The sequence below is a fragment of the Oculina patagonica genome, chromosome 6 (assembly GCF_052425735.1).
Source record: "Oculina patagonica isolate OP01 chromosome 6, crgOcupat, whole genome shotgun sequence".
Taxonomy (NCBI): domain Eukaryota; kingdom Metazoa; phylum Cnidaria; class Anthozoa; order Scleractinia; family Oculinidae; genus Oculina; species Oculina patagonica.
In genome coordinates, this window is record NC_135763.1 from 19,399,329 (window position 1) to 19,419,231 (window position 19,903).

General features: G+C 37.7%; 1 protein-coding gene across 1 annotated transcript in view; it reads right to left on the reverse strand.

The window, feature by feature from the left end:
- Window positions 1–19,903, reverse strand: part of LOC144657495 (uncharacterized) — a 43,441-nt gene that overhangs the window by 2,668 nt on the left and 20,870 nt on the right. The window lies entirely within an intron of this gene.

Consider the following 19,903-nt stretch of genomic DNA (forward strand, 5'->3'; position numbering starts at 1 on the left):
TCCTCGATATAACGATATTCCCGATTTAACGATGAATATTCCCGGCAAAAGTTACAGTAAAATGTATGGGACAAAACCCCGATAAAACGATCTTCGATATAACGATGAGAATTTAGCGTACCGAACGGAAAATCTTCCCCGATATTACGATATTATCAGTACACAGTCACAATTTAAGCAAAATATCGAACTTAATCCAGTAGCATAACAGTAATCGAGTAATCTCGAACGTTTCTGATAACAGCTTTGTACGATGGTATACAAAAATGATACTTTATTCTAAACCTCTGTATCCAGTGAAAAAGTACATGTTAGTTTTACCCCGATAAAACGATATTTTCGGCTATTACACGGTCATATCGTTATATCGGGAGTTTCGATATAACGATACCTCGATATAACGATATATTTTACTGCTCCCTTGGCATATCGTTATATCGGGGTTCTACTGTAAAAGAATTGGTTCATGCTTTAAGCTGTGCGTGTATCGATTTATGAAACCACTTGGGAAGTTTGGAGAGCACTCAAGAAGCTTGTTATGTCTCTTTCGTACTCTCCAAACTTCCTGTGTGCGAACCAACTTTTAAATCACTTATAATGATCTACATGTACAGATAAAATCTTTATACACATATATGTCCCTACTGTCCTTATTGAAAATGTCCTACAGTACTCTAATAATGTCTAGCTTTCTAATGCTTCCTAACGCTAGCGAGAACCAGTCTTCGGACAATACATAAAATATATTATATTCATAATCTTTGGGAGCCTGATCAATAACACCCAGCAACTTTATTTAAATTTGGTAAAGCTGTTCATATACCATAAAAGCTTTATTAAGCTCCTAGTCTCTTTTAAGCCCCCATCCGGAAGTTCAATTTTTTTTTAATAAGCCCCACTTTTTGTTAAGCCTACCCTTCCCTGAGAAATGTTACTAAAAAGCACTCAAACATAGAAAAGTCCACTTTTAATTATTTCTTTTATATGTAAACTACCTGATTTGTGCGTTGAAATAAGCCTGCCCCCTTCCCCCAGCTCTCTAATAAGGACCCTTCCCTTTCAAAATGTCTTGAAAATAAATAAGCAACCCCGGCCCCACCCCTCCCCCAGGGTTTAATAGAGCTTTTACAATACATGTACCTATTAGACTGTAACATACTTCGAGATCATTCACTCAGTTTAATAATCTAATGTTGTTGCCATATTATTTATTCCTGATCGTTGTAGTTTTAGGTTTAGACATGCCTGTCTTTCGTGTTCTATCACAGCTACACCAATATTGTTAAAGAACACTTTTTGTTCAAATTTGTATACGGTTTACTTAGATAATGAACAAATTGAGGGCACTGTGGCCAAAAGATACTCCTTTATGACCTCTTGAGGCTACATGTAATAACTTAAAAACTACATGGTGAAAGATCTTGTTTTTGACATGTTCTTGTCTAATTGGTAAGATTGTTCAAAAACTGTAGGTACATGTAGGGTGCAATGCAATGTTATATTTTAGGTAGCTCTGAACACTACATACAGAATATTTTTAAAGTTTGTGCAAAAAAGAACGTTTTTTTCCTCAATTAGAGAAACATACATGTATATCATAAACAAGAACTCTCTACAAGTAGTTAACTTATTAGCCTTGAATGGCTGAAAATAGGGTATCTCTGGCCTACTTTGACATTGCCATGCCAATGGATTTTGGCATCATTTTGATTTCACTCTGATTACTGAGAAATGCTTTACTGGACTATGATAAATGTTTCTCATCTGCATCATTGGGCTTGCTGTTCCTGTAAGGGGAGCAAGATCAACATCCTATTTGTATGATGAAGGAAGCCTTTCGATCACACAAAGACGCGGAATCATTAAACTCATACCAAAAAAAGACGCAGAACCACATTTAATTAAGAATTGGAGGCCACTGACTCTCCTTAACTGCGACTACAAAATAGCCGCAAAAGCTATCGCAAATCGAATAAAATCGGTTATCCAAAAAATTATCAACAACGACCAGACGGGTTACCTAAAGGGTCGATTTATTGAAGAAAACATAAGATTGATAGATAACATCATTAACCATGCTTCCCAAAAAAATATCCCAGGGCTATTGCTTTTTATAGATTTTGAAAAGGCCTTCGACTCGCTTGAATGGTCTTTTATTGAGCGCACGCTCCAGTATTTTGGGTTTGGCCCTTCTCTGATAAGCTGGTTCCAAACATTTTACAATAACATCGAAAGCTGTGTCTTAAACAATGGCTGGGGGAGCTGTTTTTTCCGAAAACAAAGGGGCGTTAGGCAAGGTTGCCCTCTTTCGCCTTATCTATTTATATTATCTGCTGAAATCTTAGCTAAAGCAATCAGATCGAACAAGAGCATAAAAGGAATACATGTAAACAACTCAGAAATCAAAATAAGCCAGTACGCAGACGACACAACCTTCATTCTTAACGGCACTAGGGAGTCATTATCCGCCACACTTAGGACGATCGAAACTTTTGGAAGTATGTCTGGTCTCAGACTTAACAGCAAAAAGACCGAAGCTCTATGGATTGGATCAATGGTGGGAAATAAGGAAAAACTTTTTCCTGAGAAGAACTTTAAATGGCCAGAAAAGAAAGTTAAGGCCCTCGGCGTCTGGCTTTCTACTGATCCTAGCATCACATTAAACATAAATTATAGGGAAAAAACGGACAAAATTAGAAACATTTTAAGCAATTGGAAATATCGCCGGCTAACGTTACTCGGCAAAATCCAAGTAATCAAAAGTCTAGCAGCATCTCAACTTACGTACATTCTAGCCCCTTTGGCGACAAATCATAAAATTATCAAAGAAGTAAACGATCTCTTCTACAGCTTCCTTTGGGACAATAAGGGTGATAAGATTAAGCGAAGTGTCATGATAAACGACTATAAAAACGGAGGTTTAAAAATGGTTGACATTGTTTCTTTTACCAAACTTGAACTTGGGAAGTATGGCGGCAAACTAGTCTTCAGATGCAACTTACATAAACGTGACATTTCAAAGTCGAAATCGGTCCAAGACCCTTTTCTACAAGAAATTTTAGAAATATGGTCAGAGGCTAACTTTGATGACAAAATCAAAACCGAGCAGCAATTTCTGGAACAACACATATGGCATAATTCACTAATTAGAATCGAAAACAGACCGGTTTTCTACAAACATCTTTTCCTGCATGGAATTACTAAGGTAGGCCAGTTAATGACGGACTCGCGCAGTTTTCTCCCTCTTGCAGATCTTATCAGCACTTACAATATACGAATACAACCTATAAAGTATCTAGGCCTTATTTCAGCCCTTCGGCACCATTACAATTCTAACTGTCTTGGCAAAGAATCTTGTAGCACAGAAAATCCCAATACCTTCTCCGAGACTTTTATTAAGAACGATAAAGCGAACAGAGTTGTGTACCAGAAGCTCCTCTCTTCCAAAAGAACCGCACCTTTAAGATGCCAAGAGAAATGGAACGACAGTATCAAATCTAATGAAAGATGTTCTGCTGACTGGACTAGTGCCTATTGTCTGGCAGCTAGTTGCACAAAAAGCACAAAACTCGTAAACTTCCAATTCAGATTTCTTCATCGTATTTTACCAACGAACCTTTTCCTAACAAAAATTGATATAAAGCAGGACCCAAACTGCTCTTTTTGTACCAACCATCCCGAAAACCTGATCCACCTGTTCTGGAACTGTACAATAGTAGCAACCTTTTGGGAAACTTTGACTGAAAAACTTAAACAGGTTAACCTAATAACGATAGACTATCCAAAACACGCCGCCATATATCTGGGTCTGAGACCAGACACCACCAAGTTTTCACTTCAATTAAATTTCTGCTTTCTTCTAGCAAGACATTATATATGGAGCTGCAGAGTCAACAAGAAGATCCCGGTTTTAACAACTTTTCTTATGTCCCTTAAATCGCAGTTTCATATAGAGTCCAACAACCTAGATACTACCTCTAAGAAATGGAATCTTTTACTTCCACTTCTCGACATTACGTAGTCTCTTTTGCCAAAAAAAAATAAAAAAAATAAAAAAAAAAACTCTCTCGTATATTAACCTTCTTTAAGCGAACCAAGGCCAAAGTGCATTTGAGGGATAGATATACATTTTTTGTTTTATATTACTTATCTAGGATATCTTTCTGCACCAATTATTATCAATTATTATCAACTATTGACTATAAATAACATTTAGGATTAAATATTAATTATTAGTAACTGCTGTTAATCAAACTGAACTATATGAAGTAGCTATTGCGTATAATATTTGTTAAAAAATAATAATAATGAACTGATGTAATAATAGGCAAAAGGAAACCTTTTTAGGCAGAGGAGTCGCTCTTTTATTTATTTATTTAATTTTTCTTTCTTGTATGTTGTTAATGTAAGTAATATTTTACGTAGTTTCTTTTCGTGTAATAAGTGTTATTGTTTTTGTGAATGAATTAAAAAAAAAAAAAAAAAAAGATCAACATCCTGCTCTGCTTTGCCAGGTTATGAGTTTTTTCCACTGCAAGTAACAAGCAATCACTTCTCCAGTTTTACTGTATGTCTTCAATAAGAATTACATCTCTGAGTTAGATCTCCAATGTCTGTCTTACCACCCATCCCCTCCCATCACCTACCGGTACTTACTTTTGCCCAGCTGTGAAGAAATCTGATGACCAGGGAGATTTAACAGTAGACGAGTCATGTTGTCATTGTGTTGAGAAACCTTTATCAAACCCTACCCAGTAAAATTGTTTCATAACAAACAATACTGAAAATATTGCTTTGCAGAAAACTTACTCTTCTGTTTTCTCTTACCAGTAGTCTGTATATTACACCTGATCTGCATTTTACTTTTATAACAGTTACTTTAAACTTCCTGATGTAAATCACTTAGCGTTTTTTGTTGTCAAGAGACTGTTCCAAAATTCCAGAATCAAAGACATTTTCTATGAAAACAACTTCCTAACATTTCATGACTTTTGCTGGACATTCACAATCAAAACAAATTTTCTTACTTATTATGGCCTATACAACTCTATCCCCCAAAACTGGATCTGCTTTTTAAAAGAATTTAACTCAAATGCACCCACTGGCTTTGAATATGCAGAGAAAATTCCTTAAAACAAGCTTTCATATTAATCAGCTTCCCAGGGGGGGGGGGGGGGTACTCCGGCTTGTTAATGACGGGGATGATCGTAGGATTTTTTTGGGTTTGAAATTTTCGATTCCGGGATTTTTTTGGGTAGGAAAATTTGGCAAGTATTTTATGGGTATCTTGATTTAGATAGGGGATTAGGGGATTTTTTGGGTATTAAAAACGAACTTATGTGCCTTGGCGTATTTATGGTATGATGAATAAACAAAACGAGCGTTCTTTGTGTTATTTTATTGCACCTCCTGACAATTTAGGTAATTTGACAAGGGATTTTTTTTTTTTTTTTTGGGGGGGGGGGGTTATTTTTGGTTCAGGGATTTTTTTGGGTCCTGAATTTTGCCTCCATTCGATCATCCCCGTCATTTACAAGCCAAAGTACCCCCCTGGGATCGGCTTCTAGCCTCCTTGTTGGGCTGAAATTTGTACCTTCTACGGCAGAACTTTTAAAATGACCAAGAATATTGGGCTCGCTATATTTAAATTCAAAATTTTACATCACATCTTGCCAACCAATGCAACTCTTTTCAGAGAGACAATCATTTAACAAGACAAATGTCATCTTTGTGATCAAAAACAAACTTTACATCATATTTTTCTTTCCTGCCCGCACATAAAAGCCTTCTGGCAAAGTATTTCTCACTGGTGGTATTGACTTGAACCAACCAAAAACTAGGTTTGAACCTCTACATAATAATCACCAAGTATTTACATCTACTCCGCTTCAAGAGAACAAAAATAGTACTACATGTATTTCTTTAAAAGTAAACTACACTGTATCTATTGAAAAGAGTACATGCAAATCACAAATCATCTTTTAAATAAAATGTAAGCTAGCCATAAATTTCCTATGAATGTACTATTAACTAGGCAGTAAGTAAGTTAAAAACTGTTATGTAAGTCATCATGTAAGTAGAAAAACAAACTTGTATTATATACATGTACCGGTATGTACAATTTTTCTGGCTAATCATGTAAAAAAAAAGAACTTCCCAGGATATAATTTGAAGCACTCATTTGAAATTTGTGCATCTTGTGTTTTAATTATTTCTTATTCTTTATTAATGTTTTGGCTGTAACTAATAACTGAATGTAATTTAAGCCGTGTTTTGTTTATTTAAGTTGTGATTTGTTCAATAAATGTTCTTGCAACCAAAAAAAAAATATCTGATGTATTGATTAACAGAATCAATTTCATCTATAAGCAATTGTTGTAGTTGTCATACTGTTGATTATAAAAATGTAGTTCAGTTGGACAACACTAACAAAACCCTCTTTCATATGAACAGTTTCCACAAAAAAAAAAGATAAATGACACACAGGCAATAAAAACTGTGCAAAGCCACTTTAAATTCATTTTGACTGATTTTTATCATCTTGGTTAGATATGTTTCTTGACTAATAAATATGAATTTGGCTATGTTTAGACTCCATGTTCCAGCGGTGACCATTTACAGTATTTGATTAAAATGTTTATGGGCGGCCGTTACCACCAAAAATACAAGGATTTCAAATAGATCAGTAAACATATGAATGGTCTAGGGATCAGTTGCAGAGTGGTATAGCCAATAAAGAAATTGTTTAGCCAAGTTATGAACGGTGTAGGCGCCTGTGTCGAATTAGATCATGACATTGTGAAATAAACTAGCCTAAATGGGAGTAGCTTAGCTCTTGCTTGTAAAACAGTATAAGATAAAGAGAAATGGTCTAGGGAAACCAAAAATGGGCTAGCATTCAATGTTGCAACAGCACAGCCTATTTTTGAACGGTCTAGCGTGACATCAAATGACACAGCGTTGTGTGAAATAGCGTAGCATGACATCAAATGGTCTAGCGTAGCATGAAACGGTATAGCCTTGCGTTAAATGGTATAGCATATCACAAAATGGTTTGGTTTAGTTTCCAGCAGCTTAGTGATGCATTATTGGAACAGCTTTTCACCAAATAGTCTAGCGTCAATGAGTTGCATGGTTCAGCGTGACAGCGAATGGTCTGGCACCGAAACCACCAAAAATACAAACTGCAAGTTGAACAGCCAAACGTGAATTGGAACAGCAATCTGCGGGGGGGCATGACGTCAATGAATGTGAAAATTGGCGCCAAACCATCACAGTGAGACGCGAGCGTACCACTTAGTCAATGTGTGAACGTCGCCATTCAGTGATATTTCGTTAAGTTTTTTCCTCTGGTTGCTCCACTGACATTATATTTTTTTCGTCATTGTTCATTATCAATGATACCCGAAACAATTTCTAGCACTGTTTGCCGGTCGCCAGCTTGTGATACAGTAGAACCGGTCCGACAACTCGAACTCTAAATAGAAGGGAATCGAAAAACAGTTGGAGTTTTCGGGGTTTCGAGTTATCGGGGTAGACTGAATATTCAATTTTCCATGTTGATAATTGTTTTTTTTTACTGATTGCAAGCATTTTAGTGTACAGTACAGTGCAAATAAAATTTATTTCCTAATATAAGAAACTCTCACACGATCAAACATTTTTATGGAGTGGAACATGACTGTCAAATACGAATATCTGTTCGTTGTTCAATTAAAATTAAATCTGCTACAGTGTTTGTTTTAGTGTTTAAATTTAAATACAAGACAAAAAGAGCTGGTAGAATATTTCAATGGGCATCAGTGGCGAGTTGCAAGAACCAGAATTCGAGTAATCTGGGTAAATTTGACCAAGATAAACAAAAGTTCATAGTTCGAGTTAGCGGGGTTGTTCTAGTCAGATCCGAGTTCGAGTTATCACGGGTTCTACTGTAGTTTATAATTTATTTCGATGGTGCACGAGTCAGACACTTTGACCAAAGCAATTTTTACACTTAATGTCCATTTGTAGAGCTCTTTTTCCATTGTAAACCGAGCTTATTTTCATGAATTTAAACTTTAAAAATCAGCGGCAGAGAAGACCATGGTGAGCAACCTGATAACTGTTATCTTGTCATTTGTCACGCAAAGCATATGATGTGACCGCTCGATGCGGATTTGAGAGAAGGGTAGCCAGGATAGGAATAGCTTTCTATGTTCATTTTTAGGCGAGGACGTAGTCTCGAGCCTAATGTTATCATGTTAGTATAAAGCGATTTTGGATTCTTCGTGTTAAGATGTGATGATTCGAACCGAAGAGGACTGGTAACTAAGACCATGGTTTGAGATTTGTTGACGTCCGCCATTTTAGAGTGTTCGGTCGAGCATTAGCCTGCGTGGCCGGCGTTCCTTCGCGCTCTCTCCTCGCACCTCACGCTCGAACTCCCCTTCTCCTTCCCTTTTGAACGCCGGCCACGCAGGCTAGTCGAGCATGTGAGAATTTTTCGCAGCCAGAAGCCTTGACTCGATTAGTAGCTGATATTTTTTTCGCTCACTTACAAACTTTTTGTGATATCAAAGTACACAAAAACGTTATCGACACACCTATAAGTCGAGGGACTAAACTATTTGTGATTTGAACTACTGCCTGGCGACATTGTAACCTGAGCTTTAACTGAAGACGAGAAGTGCAGAAGACGTTCTGGGACAACTGCAGCTGAGGTGAGCTATCTAAAGTTTATTTTGCTTGTACTTTATTGAATACCGTAGTGTTGGAATAACATAATTGTCAAAGTATTTATTGAATCGAAATAACGATTTTAAAAGTGAAATATCTGCCAGATGTTGTTATATTTAATTTGCTATTAAAAATTTATAGATCAGAAAGCTCATTCGCGATCCCTTCTGTCGACAGAACGTTTTCACTCTTACTACTAGGTCAGATTTCAACATTGATTTTAATAGTGGTGTACAAAGCAGCAGTAAATCTATATTAACAAATGATTGTAAAATATGGATACAAACAAACTTATTTCAGGCTTTACCACTGGTCACCACTGATAACAGAACTACAATTGATCATATATTTATACAAATCTAAATAAATCAAGAGTCCAAACTGGTGTTCTAGAGACACACCTCAGTGCCCTTAAGCTGTGTGGTTAACAACCAAAAAAGAGTATATACATTTATTTTTGTAGGCTATGATAACTAGTAAATGATTTAAGAAAGATATAATGTACATGTAGAAAGATGTGTTTCAGAAAAAAGAAAAATTTAAGTGAATTAAGTAACTACTTATGTTGCATTAAATTGTTGAAGTTAATCAGTCTTGGTGTCTAAACAAATATGTGTTTCAACTATTGATTCTTTCTTTCATTATGTTTACAGAACAGAAATAAAAACAACAACAACAGAAAACATCCAAGATACAGTTTTCAAAGAATCCACTGATTGCTGTGCTTTGTCCTAATTGCTTCAATATGTTTAATCTGCACTTTGTCAAGAAGCACCATGAATGTGTGAATGTAGCTATTGCATTGGAGCTGGTTATTGGCCTCTATTCTGCCTCTATGCAATATGTACATAATAAAAAGCCCAATCCTCACTATGAATGGCAGATATATTTTAAGCAAAACACAGCGAAAACCATGTAGCAATAACACCAAAGTTAAAAAACGGTGTAAAACATCTCTGGATATACTACTGAAAGACCCTCAATACAAATTCATCACTGGCAAACCACTGTATCATCTCTACTTCCTAGTCTCCACTTGTACTGTATCAAAATTTTGGACTTATTGGACTTGCTTGCATCACAGATTGTACAGATAGTGCAAACAACTATCAGCCCCATTTAAATTTAACAAGAGTCAATCAAGATATTATATCAACTTTTCTTCCTGGAAATTTGTACTTCCCTGCACTGTGTTTTACCTGTAAATGATATTAAGTGTTTGGACCTACTGGACAAAGGGTACGTTACAGATTGTACAGTCAGTGTTATTGCAAGACAATATTTTTATGCCAAACTCGTGGAAGTTTCCTTGCTGTCTAGTACAGTTACAAAATATGTTGCATTCCATTGTCAAAAGTCGTGATAAAGGACATCATATTAGAATTGTACAAATTAAATTGCCAATTTTGTGATCAAAGCAGCTTATTATTTGCCTTTTATTAATTAACGTTGGTTACAAACTAACCATACCTTGGAATGCACAACTAAAAACACCACTGGAAAACAACGTGCTGTATTTTAAAATTCTATTTACCTGACAAACCCATTTTCCCTCCTTTATAGCAAATGACTCAGTGTCTCAACTTTCGACTTAGAGCGAGGAGCCCAAAAAGGTGACCACTTTTAATGTATTCATATTCTTTCTTGCAGGTTTTATCCAATCAGAAGCTCGTCACAGCTTCTCATTGGAAAACGGCTACATGAAAGAATGTGAATTAATTAAAAGTGGTCACAAATGTGGGCTCCTTGCTGTAAATCACACTTTAATCAACGATATCAATTTCGGCGTTCAATTACTTGGATATCTTTTGGACTCACAATTTACTCAATAGACATTTTTGGCTTTGACAGTGTAAATTGCCATTTCAAACCACATGATGCTGCCCAGAGAACTTGTTTTTTTTTAAAACAAGTAAAAAAAACTAAAACTATCTGAATACCAAGAGCATTTGTTTGAATTTGAAAGAAGTGATTCTCAAGAGTGATGCCACATAGTCTGAAAAGGGACAACAAACAAACAAAGCCCAAAAGGCCTATTCTCAGTTCTTTGTCTGGAATTTTTAACATACTGACTTGCTTAACTGGAACGTCCTCGCCTTAGTATGCATTGCATACCGGTTATTAAAATCAGATTTACATCTTTGTTTCCTTTTTTTGTACAATATTTAATCTGTGTTGTCGTGTAAAAAAATTGGCAGTATTTCAAAATCGTTTGCGAGTGAAGATGAGAGACGCTGGGAACGAGGTTGACTGTGATGGTTTGGCGCCAATTTTCACATTCATTGACGTCATGCCCCCCCCCCCCCCCCCCCCCCCCCCCCCGGATTGCTGTTCCAATTCACGTTTGGCTGTTCAACTTGCAGTTTGTATTTTTGGTGGTTTTGGCGCCAGACCATTCGCTGTCCCGCTGAACCATGCAACTCATTAACGCTAGACTATTTGGTGAAAAGCTGTTCCAATAATGCATCACTAAGCTGCTCGAAACTAAACCAAACCATTTTGTGATATGCTATACCATTTAACGCAAGGCTATACCGTTTCATGCTACGCTAGACCATTTGATGTCATGCTACGCTATTTCACACAACGCTGTGTCATTTGATGTCACGCTAGACCGTTCAAAAATAGACTGTGCTGTTGCAACATTGAATGCTAGCCCATTTTTGGTTTCCCTAGACCATTTCTCTTTATCTTATATACTGTTTTACAAGCAAGAGCTAAGCTACTCGCATTTAGGCTAGTTTATTTCACAATGTCATGATCTAATTCGACACAGGCGCCTACACCGTTCATAACTTGGCTAAACAATTTCTTTATTGGCTATACCACTCTGCAACTGATCCCTAGACCATTTATATGTTTACTGATCTATTTGAAATCCTTGTATTTTTGGTGGTAACGGCCGCCCATACATGTTATTGTAGGAACCATAATTATAAGAACAACTTCAGTTATATTATATAACTAGTAATAGTTCTCACTATAAAGCTGCCCCCGCCTTTTTATAATTTGTTTTTTGTCGCCTTTAATTAATTATTAATGCCGATGGACTGCACAATTATGGTGGATTTCCACTGACGCGTAACTTTTTACGTGCGTAAAAAAATTAGAGACAATGTATGAACGGCTTGCGTATACGTTTATGCAAGCCGTTCATACATTGTCTCTAATGTTTTTCACGCACGTAAAAATTTTCGCGTCAGTGGAAATCCACCATTAGGCTTCTTTTTTACTGTGTCATGCGGAATTTCTTGTTGTGTGACACCGTTGCGTTCTAAAAATATTCACAAGTTCATTATATTACCTAGCGCGCGTAAATAACACCTAGCGGAAATAACACATAACACATTATTCGTGATGACGACACACAAGCTTATTCCCGGGCTTATAACATTCAAAATAAACTTACAATAATTTCCAGGCCAAAAAGCCTAAAAAATTCCACGAGTAACAAAATATGGCACATTCAAAGATTTGAGAAAACAACCCACTCTTTGGATCAAATAATCTGACAGTTTGTTAGCGAAACGAATTACGTTGTACCTTGTACTATACTACATGACAAAGTTCACGCTTTTGTTTATTACTCGTTGTAACTTGTAAGATGTATACGATACAACAAACCTCCGAAAGCAAACCTTACAAATGTAACGCTTGGAACATAGGTAGCCGGCACGTAGCCAAGAACACGAAACCAATTGCTCGAAATCTTTCGACGTATTACCAACATTTGCTTCAAATATCACTTAACACAACCAAAGCAGAGAAACCGCTCGAACAAATCTGTGAACACGCGTAGGCCAAAACCGGAAAACAAAACGCTGCTAGCAGATGGTGAAGCTCGAAACGCGAAGGTGACCAAACGCGACCTCGTGGTTGCAAGTACCCGACACCACCGTGCGCGCTTGCAAAAATATTACCCGTCACGACCGTGCGCGCCTAGTTTCGTCAAATCGAGAATGCTTCGCCCAATACAGACACATTTATTACTTTTTCAACAAATATTCATTGTCCTTGTATGTATACACCCGGGGACTCCTAGTGTGCCTCCTCGGGTTTTGGCCTCTGGGCCAAAACCCTGCGGGGGCAATAATGAAACGTTTAATTATAGCTTAAGAATTTAAGAACAGTATCTCAAAAATATTTGCACAAGAGGGGAGTAATCAATGAAAAATCATACAATATGTACTTGATGTTGCGAATGAACAATCAATACAACATGAACTGATGTTATACATCTAACCCACATTGTTTTCTCTCTGATTTCTCAGAGATAGGTCAGTAATCACAAGAATAAATAAATCATTTCTTAGATGACTATTCAAGGATTACCTATTGTGCAGTTCCAGAAAATATCCATACCCCTACCATGAAGAGAATTTCAGATAGCCTCCAACCACCCCCACACGGACTGGGGTATAAAATGCGGACTCAAACTGCGGACTAGGTATAAAACATGGACTACAGTATAAAATGTGGACTAAGCATTCAAAATGCTTACAAACGTGACCTGACGTTCAAAATAACTAGAAGCCAGGCTGAAAGCATCAAAGTTGTTTCACGTCGATAAAGTTAGCCGTTTTTCCTGCAGAAAGCTTGCTCGTAAGTTACGGCAAAACGCCTTAAAATTCCTCCAATTGTGAGGAACTTAAAATGTTTCTGCTCCCTTCGCTTTAGTCTTTGATTCTTGGATCGGGGTTGCAGTGGAGACTCAACCCAAAACTTTATATAATGTTGTCGATTTCATAACAGATAACTCGAACCTCCTGCTAAACTCAAACCTTCTCCAATTCCCCTCCAGGTGTTTTTGTTTTCTAATAATTAATTACCCTCGCTAACTCGAACTCCCGATATCTCAAACCTTCTTTGATCTCCCTTGAAGGTTTGAGTTATCGTTATTCAACTGTATATCTGGCGAGCCTTAAGCGGCAGGCACGTGAGAATAAAAACCGGGTCAGACGTTTTTCCCCCCTTTTGTTTCTCTTCTGCCAGTAGAAATTTTTAGCCTCTTCAGTACTTGAAATTTCGTACCTCTTTTTTGGCATTACAGGGGTCTGAGGGGTGTTGAAATAAACAAATGGCGTAACGTGAAAACAAACCGTGTGTTAGTGTAGCAAAAACAAGCAAATTTCGGCAAAATTCATACGTGTCTGTAATAATCCACTCAACACTCGAGTTTGGAACCAGAGTTTTGAATCGCGATATCAAGCTGCCGTTTTAACAAGGAATAATACATTTCGAGAATGGGATGTTGAAGAAAAAATGAAATAAAATTCCTAAACCAAATAATTTAGGTAATTGTGAAGAACAGCTCCCGCTAACCGACTGTCGGTGGACTGTTGGTAGTTTGTCGGCCGTCTGTCGTCCGCCTGTCGGCTGTCTGTCGGTCGTCTGTCGGCCGACAACCTGCCGACAGGTTTTGACTATGATGATGGTCAACTGTTGGCCGACAGGCGGTGATGTGTCGGTAAGGTGTCGGTAAGTTGTCGGTTATACGGTAACACTAACCTTTTTATTTCTTTATGATTTTCCTCCGTAACGGACCCCAAAATTTATGAGAAATTGAAAGGAAAGGTATATACTCCTGAGTTTCGGTCATCAAAGCCTAAAACTAGCTTCTGCGCTGCTGAAATCGACCGGAGAATTTACGCGAACACAGCTTCTCCATTTTTCTCCGCCATATTGGATTGGTTAACTTAGTCTCATTCCCCCTTGGAAGGGGTGGCAAAGGATTCTAGGGCGACTTCAGCGAGTGCGTGTGTGGAGTTTTTGCACTCTTTTGGCCTGAGTTTTGGATAAAATCATCTTCAAACGTGATTTCATTGCTTGCCTTTATATAGGCTCGATTTCCAGCCGTTTTTCGGGAAAATGAGCCCGCGCTCCTCCCCCCGAAAGCACGGCTGGACGCGTGAGGTCTCCTTTGTTTGCCTTAGCCAATCAGAATTCCGCCTGTAGATTTTTGTCAGGCCGAACAAGCCGCATAAAAAATAATCTTGTCCGACAAAAAGATGTTCAAAATGACGAATGTTGCGTGTGGCACGTGAACGGATTTTAGAGACGTTTATTATAGCAAAACGCGATAGAAAAGCAGGTTAGCGGCCAGGATGTCTTCGTAGTCAGCCAACAGGGTCAGGAAAGTCGCTGATCTACATTCGAATCTTGTACGTGGTGCCAAAGTAACGGAACGAACAAAGGAGGTAAAACCCAAACATTGAGCTCAAAAGACAAAGCGCTCGATCACAGAATGTCTCTCTGAAACCAACTTTCAACTTTCTAGTCTTTCTAGAAGTAAAGATAGAACAGTCTCTGGCGAGACCGGACAGAGATAAATCCGTGATTAGACAAAATACATGTACATCATCAATTAAATGCAAGTATTAAATCATCATTTTTATTTTTATGAAATATGTCAGATCTTTTCCTTCCAGAGCGAACACTTTAAAAGCTTAAAGCATATCTTGCAAATAGAAATGAGCCAAAACAAACCGCGCTAGCGAAACAGAACCAAAAGTGTTAAACTCTTCAAACGGAAATTCGTGCAGCGCAGACCGATGACCTTTAGAAATTTGCTAGACCAGTTTTTCGGCTTTATTTTAAATCAACACATACATGATACCTCCAAATAATACAGCATATAGTACCCTTCAGAAACAACTGGGAAGCAAAAAAGGTCGAAAGACCGAATTTAATATCAACGGCAAATATACGAATTCACCTCCCATGACATATGAGAACGCATAAATTACTATAATTTTTTAATTACGTCACAGACATGGTAGGCCGCTCACGCGTCCAGCCGTCTCTCTCGGGGAGGAACAAAGACCGGACTCGAGGAGGCGGCGGAAATCGAGCCTAGCCTTTATATGGACTTAAAGTTACATAGGTGATATATTTATAAGAGATTGAAGTTAGTATAAAAGAAAATCTTGGCGAGGAGTCGATTTGTTTTGTAGTAAGTACCGTAGTACAATGAAATACAATGTTTATAAGTCTTATCCGTTTTACAATCGCTTTCTGCGTCGGGTTTACTTCTGTGTTTACTGCTCAGTTTTACAGTAAAATGTCTGTTTTGGGAAACTGTCGGTAACCTGTCGGTGGCCTGTTGGTAGTCTGTTGGTAACCTGTCGGCCGACAGTTGACCGACAGTCGGTTAGCGGGAGCTGTTCTTCACAATTTAATACCATAATTTACTCTTGAAGAAAACACTTTTGTTGTTTTGACTGTAAAGGCAAGGTACACTGTAGCTTGTTTTGACTGTATTAAGGTACTTTGCAGAGGAAGATCCTGTTATAGTTCATGGTGAATTCCCACGAAGTTCAACGGACGAAGAAACTTTGAACAAGATTTATTCACTTTCTTTGATAACAAATGAAAGCGCAATACGAGCCGTTGCGTTACATGGGGTCATCCGCACAGTTTTTGGCGCAAACAACAATTATTTTTCGCTCAAGTATACATCCTTATGCACCTATCAATGGTTTGCCCCAGGATGGGGGGCGGGCAACCCACGGGAATTTGACATCGAGAAGCTCTCCCAGGGAAGCGATTTTGGCATGTAAAATGGTCTGCTGGGTTAGAAATTTAAGAGGAGATATGTGAAATTTGACATTTGCTAGGTGCCCAGGGGTGGGGAATTCAACTCTGGATTCCAAAAAATGTCAAATTCCCCTGGGGTTGCCCGCCCCCCCCCCATCCTGGGGCAAACCATTGATAGGTGCATTAGTACGTAGTCCGCAGTCCGTGTTTTATACTGACCGATGCCTTGTAGTCCTTCTGTGTCTAGATCTACATGTAGGGACATCACTCCTGTTGTTTGTTCTATTATTTTCACGAAGGGTAGCGAGCCATTCATGTGACACCTTGTGAGAGCTGCTACATGAGAAGCACAGCATAAAAAAACTATTGCGCTCACTGACTTACATGTTGATATGGAGTTAAAACTGTCTCCAGTGGAAATAAGCTGTATCAAGTTTGTGTAGACTTGGGATTTGTTCGGCCATCGAACGCGAAAGACTTCATTTTACTGACCAAGACTCTACCTAACACTATACTTCCTTTTACACGTGCCATTATAACCCTATACGTACCTTTACTGAAGCGACACAGTCAATAAACTGATCTGTTAAAGAGCAGTCAACTTCCACTTCCAACCACGAGGAGAGCAGCCATATTGTAAACAGTATGCAAATACTGGCGCCCAGTCCTTTCAGGGGCTCTCACCCTTTTGCGGGCGAGTGTGAGAATGGCCTGCGTTGCAGACGAACAAAACCCCGGTTATAACCGGGGTTTTATTCGTCTGCAACGCAGGCTAGTGTGAGAAGTGCAAAGTAAAAGAATTTTCGCGCCAAAACGAGCGAGCATCACATTCAGTCATTCCGATCTCCTTCTCTGGTCGGTAGTCGATCCGTCTCTCCTTTCCCGAGAATAGACTAGGTGCTGAAAGATGAGTTCTTGTGGAGAAAATAACGGAGTCATGCGAGTAAACGCTCGCAAAGCTAGTAGTACAGCTGTACTACAGAAAGAGATTAGGCGTTTCGCGTTCGACTAACTAGCTGTTATCAAATACGGCCCCATTCCGGGGCTTTCGAGAAACGGGCCCATACAGGCCTGTCAGCCGTTTAATATTCAAAAAATTTTATTTGTGTTATAGTACACAAATAGGTTTCCCCCGTCAGCTTTCTCATATCAAGTTTTTGGTTTCTATTTTTTTGTGGGAGGAGGGTGAAAAACAACGAAATAGAAGAACTTGAACTAGTCAAGCAAAACCAAAAGAAGCGGTACTTTTTCTGTTTTGATTAATTAAATTTCTTTTGTTATTATTACAAGTCTTACAATGAATGTTTAATTAACTAATACAATGAAAGAGTAAAACTTAAACTAAATAGAACTGTTACACGAAATCCACAGAAGATAAATGCGTTGACAACTCGCAATCTTACAGTTGAGTTAGTTTTATTAGAACTTGTGTCAAATTGAAGCATTTGCAAATGTTAATGTAGTTAATACAATGTACTTCGTAGACATTCGAATTCGTACTCTTAGGCTATTTTATCCTCAATAAAAATAGAAAACTTTGATTTTAAGATCTTAACGCTTCGTATGCTTCAATATACTTGTTCAAAAGTGACCGTTAGCTAAATCACGATAATATTTAAATGTGAATAAAGACTGGTAGTCTAATCTGAAAATATGACAATGATGGTAATAAATAACAAATAGACTTAAAAATCTGCAGTATATATTGTATTTATGCTTGATGAGAGTTTTTAAAATTGCTGCAGAAATATTATTTTGCAAGCAATTATATATAATTACAAAAAGTCTGAATCAGAATCTTACTTCACGGCCAACTAAAGCTTTAAAAAGAATTACAATCTAGCATTTTATATGAATCTCTCCACCCCACCTCTGCGCCGATTTTAAGTGACGGGGTTCATCGAATGGAGGCAAAAATCAAGAAAAGATTGCCAAATTTTCCTACCCCAAAAATCCCGAAATCGAAAATTTCAAAGCCCCGTCACTTAAAATCCCGAGTACCTGACCCCCGGGATCCTTCCCGTCCTGTAGGTGTCCCATGGTCAGTTGTAATATTAACCCCAGAGATACGTTCTTTAAAGCAATCATTTAGAAAAAAAATAGAATTTGCCTTTTATCCAAATCATTAATTTCAGCATCAATATGGCCGTGGTGGGCTTATTGAAAGGGGAGAGGGGAGGACTAATAAATTAGGGTAAATGTTTTCAGTACATCGTTTATTTTTTTACAATCTACCATTTTCTCTAACGTGTCACAAAATATTCTTTTGTACTTAATAATTATCTAAGACAAAAAGACGCGATCCATTCTTTTTGAGGTAATCTCAGTAGAGACAGCAGTTACCTAGTCTCATGTAGTTTCATGTGTGCTAGTTAAGAGACCGAATTTTTTTTTTCTGAATTTATGCGTGGTTCTTCTAACAGGTGCAAAGCGCCAAACACCCTTTTTTCTTCACTCTACTTTGATGTAGAAGGAGGACGGTTTTGGGGGGAAGGGGTGGGGTTGAGCACTAGGTAAAAATTCAAGTAAGACCGCGATAACACACGAAACGTCGCATGTGCCAAGATATGACGATTGACGTCATAACTGGACTATACTTGCTTGCTTGGAGTACATGTATATAGCTCTTGTGCATACCTATTTCAGACTAGCTAGTTTTAACCACCAACCATTGTTTCCAAAGTGCGGACCAATAAAGTTTTTTATTAAGAAATTTCAAAGGCAGAAAAAAGTAAAATGATTGTGAAGGTGCCAAAGCTTTTAAAGAGATGCTTGTTTATCACATGTTACTCTTAACCCTCACTGGGTTCCCCGAGTCCATTACCACCGCCCAGTCCCATTCTATGACAATAATTTGACGATTTGCCAGAACCCATTTATACTCCTGCCTCTGACTCTTCCCCAGTCGTCTTTTAAGTCCGTCCTGAGTCGACTGCTGAACACGGAGGGAATCATGGGAAGTATCCTTCGCGTCTTGCAATTGTCGCATACGAGACGACTGCTGGGCGAGTCAGCTTCTTCCTGAAGTCTGATGCACTAACCATCATGTCACAGTATGCGCAAGATTTCCACTAACAAGATAAATTAGTGCCCGATTATTATAGTTGTGACGATGAAAATTCTCTAAAATTGCACTTGTAGTGTAAAATCATAAGTCTGCATGCACTCACATTCATAGAACCAATTTGCTTTATTTGCTTTAATTTCTTTTACACACAAAATTGCTTTTTCTTTTTTTATTAACCATAAAAAGATATTCTTAATAAACAGCTCTCGCTGTCAAAAAAGCAGCGACCTTCCTATAAAACTGAGTGTTTTGGAACTGCAAAATATAATGCTGCTTTTTTTAAAATATAATTCTGCTTTTAAATTGGTACATGTAAATTTTTAAAGCACGATTTACATGTACCATATTTTTATATGCTGATAACACATACAATCATGTAGCCTTTTAGCCAACCAGAAAATATGTGGTTATAAAATAACTATCTAATTTAAATTAAACAAAATAATATTTATAATGTTATTATATTTTATAATATTAACATATATTTTTAATATATATTTTAATATATATTTCGAACATTTTGAAAAACCATTTCAAAAATGTGAAGCACTTAGTGCCTACTCACTACAACAAAGCAAACATATT